Here is a 6,000-nt window from a genome sequence, read left to right as displayed (position 1 = left end):
GATTGATAAAAAGTTAATGAACACCATCTTTCCTTGAAAGCCAAATCTAAGAACTTGAAAATTTAACCAGAACTTAAACATTTAGATCTTAAAGAGTTATCATCTGTAAACTACATAAAAGGTTTTTCTACCATAAACTAAAGAGCTTATTTTCTCTTATTGTAGGAGAAGTTGCTCACATCGGTGCAAGTATTCTTTATACTTCCAACTTTTAATTTAACAGCTCTTCATTTTATGAAATCATGTTTAACTATAATCTTATTGACATCATGGCACAAAAACCTAACTAGATGTTCACAATTGATCCTTAAATCAATAAATCTTGCTCAAAGTCCCTAATTAGTATTACAACAAACCCTAATCTAAACTTGAACTACATAAATCATGATCAATTTTTTTTTTTAAAAAAATGAGAACAAAAAAAAAGTACCTAAATCAAGGATTACACGAACATGTAACTATGAGCTGAAACACAATAAAAGCTCCATTCAACATATATATTTGGTGAAGAAATAATGAAAAAATTGACATAAATTTGAAAAATCAACGAAGAAAATTAACATAAAATCAAAAGACATGAGAAAATCATCTTAATAACTAACCGAGAATCTTTAGATCCATGCCAACGAAGAATCTTCTTAGTAAGCAAATGGGGAAAATGAACAAATCATCCATTACCATTAGCTGAATGAATAATTGAAGAATGTTTAGTGAAATTATCTGATGAGATTCGATTCAAGAGAAAGAAAAAAAAAGAATTTGGTGAACTTCTATGATAAGAAATGGGGAATGAAACAATTTGAAAAAAGTTTGGTGAGAAATGAAGTAAGGGAGAGGAAGTGTTGAACAGTGGGAGAAAAGAATTGTTAAGACTCACAAAAGGCAGATTGTTTACTTAGGCTATCTTGGTAAAATAATTGCATGGGCCATAGCTTTTTTTATTTTGTGGGCTTCTCTTTCTCTTATTAAAATCTATTGTGATTTATTTTAAGATAAATCTATTTTAATTTACTTTAAGTGATTACACTTTAAAAACTGCAACCAAATAAAAATGCATTAAATGTTATAAGAAGAATTTAGCTACATTAAAATAATTGTAACTAAAATTGTGTCTTAAAAAGTAAAAAATATTGTAGTGATTAAACAAAGCAAAAATATTTATATAGTTATCAGCTAGGATGATTGGTTATAGATTAAAATAACAACTTAGTTTGAGTCTGCTATAGCTAGAAACAGAGCAAGATCGTGAAGAAGAAAGACATGTGTTTGTCACATGGTTGGTTCAATGTCAAAATTGTAAATAAAGTGACTCATGTTTATTTATCTAGTTTAATTACTTTATTTTTACTTTTTTACCTGTAGTAAAAGAGTTGTTAGTTCAATTAAGCTTAACTAAGTTTCCCTTTTAAGCTTAGCTGGTTGGTGAACAGAGTATAAAAACTCTATTGTACATTTATTTTATTTTATGAAAAATCTAATTGACAATTTCTCACATTTTGCCTCCATAGAACCTTTTTAGATCAAATATGGTATCAGAGCAAGAAGCTACAATTCCTTATATGATTTTCAGTTTTATCTTTTCTTCAAAATTTGTTTGAAGATTATTGAATTGTCAAATCTGATTACTTGTTTTACATCTTTACTTGTTCGCTTGATCGAATCTTGAATCTAGTTTATGTTGATTTTCTGGATCTTGAGATCAGAAATTGGTAATGAAAACCATATTAGCTCAAAAATCGTCAACATCACTTGTTGAAGACACTCAATTTCTTTATTATCTTCATCACATTGATCATTATGGATCAATCGTGATAAATCTTAAACTTACCTCAAGCAATTATATAACTTGAAGTAGGTATTTTATGTTAGCACTTTCATTCAGAAATAAGCTAAACTTCTTAGATGGAACTATAACTAAACTAAACAGTAAGGATTCTTTGTTTGGAGCATGGATTCGGTATAATAACTTGATCTTGGCTCGACCATTAGAGTCTATTTCACCTCTTATAGCATTTATTGTGGTTTACATAGATTTGACAACTGATGTCTAAAATACTTTGAAGCAAAATTTTGCACAACCGAATGACACTAGAATGTGTAACCTTTAATATAATCTCAGTAATATTTCTCAAGAAAATAGGTCTGTAGATTCATACTTCATGGAGCTTAAATGAATTTGGAAGGAATTTATGAACTATAGACTTTTGTCACAATGTGAATGTGACAAATGTTATCCAACATGTTTCAAAAATATTCTAATCAGTACAAAAAAGATATGGTGTTTAGGTTCGTTAATGGATTGAATGAATCGTTTTCAACTTGAAGGTCTCAAGTTACTGTAATGAATCCATTTCCTACTTTGGATAAGGTCTATAATTTGGTGCTAAAAAAAGAGAATCAGAAAGGCTTGTTAATTTAATCCAGTCCAGTAATTAAATCCTTTACTATAGTAATGTCTGCAGATAGCAAAAAGAAAGGAAAATCAGATTTGACTTACTCACATTGTGGCAAAAAGGGTCATATGAAAAAAAATGTTTCAAGCTTATTGGTTTTCCAGAAGACTTTAAGTTGACTAAAGGCAAAGGAAATTTTAAGAAACACAACTTTACTACCAACAATCTTACTGCCAATAATGTTGCAGCTGCATGTTCATCTTCATTTGCAAAGAAGGTTACTTAATCAAGCCAAGAAAAAGATCTTATCAATACTAAGTCCATGTCATATATGTCTTTCATCAAGCAACAACTTCACAAGTTAATGGCACTCATCAATGATGGTAATTCTAACAGTGACCATAGTCAAGACATTTTGTCAAATACTCAGTAGACTCAAATTACGCAAGTGAATTCTACAATTGCAGGTTTGCTACCTAACCATTTTTGTTCTAGCACAATTCAAAAACCTTTCAATCATTTAGTCATGCTTATAATGTTACGATAAAACCAAATTCTTAGATAATGGACACTGGTGCTAGTGACCACATCTCTTATTATTTAGATAATTTTAGTTAAGCTCACCTAGTGCATAATTGTTTTGTTCAGTTACTGAGGTTGGTTTTGAGATGAGAGTAAGATACACACGTCGAAGAAATCCGTTGTCTAGAGAGAATGGAGTGATCTCAAAGAGTTTGAAATTTTCATATTTATAAAATATATATATTCAATATAGTTTTATTTGGCTGCCATTCAAATGAAGAAGTAGCAAGGAAAGCTTATGAAAATATAAGGTTCGGTGGGGAACATTTTTCGTCTCTTCACCGATAATGCAGTCAAGCCCTACATAATTGACTGATAATGACAAAGACTTTTGAAACTAAGTAGGGCTTTTTTGAATTGAATCTTAAGTAGTCTATCAGTGGTGCAAAGCGGTTTTGCCCCTTTTCAGTTAGGGAGAGAAAGGTTAGACAGGCTTTCAAAAAAAAGAATCAATCCCTTTGAACCGAACGAACCGGTAATAGGTCTCTTTCTAAAAGAGAAAGAGATTCCCTCTCCTCTTCCTATGATTATGAAACTCAAGTCACAATAATGTTCAAGTGTTGTTACACACATAGGGACAACCAAGTTAACCTCTTTATTAGTTTTACAGAATGTTGTCTGTGTACTTTCCTTTTAGTTCAATCTTGTGTAAGATAGCAAGTTAACTAGTTCAAAAAGGAATGTCATTTTTTTTTTTTACTAATACATGTTGTGTTGTTCAGGACTTTACCTTTTGGAAAGTGACTGGGGTTGCTAAGGTCTCTTTTGGATTGTATTTCATTCAAGACAAATAAGATGATCAATATTTATCCAATTACAACATTGACAAGATATAATTTTGTCAAAACATAATTTTTTACTACTATCAAATGTATCAAATCTGATAATGGTAAGAAGTTCAAACTTACTAATTTTTTTAACTCAACAGGCCTTATACATCATTTGTCTTGCAATGAAACACCATAGCAAAATGGTGTTATTGAACGCAAACATTAACATCTTCTTGCTATGGCTAGGGCCTTACTTTTCTAGTCCAACTTCCCTATAAAATATTAAAAGGATGCAGTTCTTACTGCAACACACATTATAAATAAAACACCTTCTAAAATTCTCCATGACAAATCACCTTATGAATGTCTTTTCATAAACCATCATGTTATGCTTATTTCAGAGTCTTTGGAAGCTTCTGTTATGTCTCCACTTTAACACAACACAAAACCAAATTTGATAAAATAGCTAATAAATGTGTTTTTCTTGGGTATTCTAATGGTGTCAAAGGTTATAAAGTGTGTGACATTGATGCACATAGAGTACTTGTTTCCAAGAATGTGGTTTTACATGAAATATCTTTCCATTCTAGCATTTGAACCATACCACAAATCAACTTCCATTTTCTCAAACAATTGGTATGCATGACTCTTTTGTTGATATTCTTGACCTCAATTTCATCACTTCAGTTCTACCTATTTCAATACCTGATGAATTATCTTTTTCTCAACCTACTTCACTTATAAATGATGTTTCACCAACCATGTCTGATGTTTCTTTGCATAATTCACTTGCTTAAGACAATGTCACAGAACCTGTTCCTTCTAGTTCATCTATATTTGTTGATCATCCTATTAATCTCAGAAAAAGTAAAAAGTCAAGCAAGTTCCTAGGCATTTATATGCTTATAAAATTGATTTGCCCACTCATGTAAGTCATGTTACTACTCATCCTACAACTAATTATTTGTCAAATCACTAATTATCTCTTGCACACAAAGTATTTACTGTAGCTTTATCACAAAATTTTGAGCCTACATTCTACCATAAAGTTGTTAAGTACTCTTATTGGTGAGATGCCATGATTGATGAATTGAAAGCTTTTGAAGATAATGCTACATGGAAAATAGTACTTTTGCCTCCTAATTCTCATGCTATTGGTTCCAAGTGGGTACACAAGGTCAAAGTGAATGCTAATGGCAGTGTGGAAAGGTATAAGGCATGTTCGGTTGCTAAGGGTTATAACCAAAGGGAAGGCTTTGATTATCAAAAAACGTTTAGTCTTGTTGTTAAACAAACTACATTAAGAGTTTTTATGGCCTTAGTAACAGCAAAACATTGGCATTTGTCTCAATTAGATGTCAATAATGCATTCTTCAATGGTGACCTTGAAGAAACTGCCTATATGCAGTTGTCTCAAGGTTTTATTTGTTAAAAGGAAGTATCCACCTAGTACTCAATTAGTATGCAAGCTATAAAAGTCGTTATATGGTCTCAAGCAAGCTTCAAGGCAGTGGAATTCCAAGTTAACTGCTTCATTAATGCAATATGGTTTTATGCAATCATTATCAAATTATTCACTATTTACTTTGCATACAAATGAAGGTGATTTTGTTGCTTTGTTGGTTTATGTGGATGACATACTAGTAGGCAGCCTTCTGCTAACGCAATAGTTGATGCAAAAGCATACTAGAGTGCACAATTTAAACTCAAGGATCTTGGAACTGTAAAGTACTTTCTAGGGTTTGAAATTGCAAGGTCTCGTGAAGGAATTTTATTGTGTCAGAGAAAGTATGCACTGGATTTATTGGAAGAATATGGTTTACTTAGCAGTAAACTAGTGACAACACCAATGGACTACAATCACAAACTCAAGAAAATAAGAGAAACAGATAAAGGAGTGGATTTCACAAGGTATAGGCAGTTGATAGGGAAGTTGCTATACTTAACTTTCACAAGACCAGACATCTCATAAGCTATTCAAGTATTATCTCAATTCATGGACAAGCCTATTGAAGAACATTTAATTGCAACACACAGAGTTTTGAAGTATTTGAAAGTTTCATCAAGAAAAGAGTTTTAATGAAATCAGATTCAAACTTAAGAATATCTACCTATTGTGATAGTGATAGGGCTGGATGCCCAAACACAAGAAAATTAGTAACTGAATATGGAATTTTTCTTGAAAATTCATTAGTAAGTTTGAAATCTAAGAAACAGGCAATGGTTGCTCGTAGCTCAATTGAGGTTGAGTATAA

Source organism: Theobroma cacao, chromosome 5 (genome assembly GCF_053813885.1).
Source record: "Theobroma cacao isolate CCN51 chromosome 5, ASM5381388v1, whole genome shotgun sequence".
NCBI lineage: Eukaryota > Viridiplantae > Streptophyta > Magnoliopsida > Malvales > Malvaceae > Theobroma > Theobroma cacao.
The sequence above is the reverse complement of the archived record's forward strand: the minus strand, read 5'-3'. Positions refer to the sequence as shown.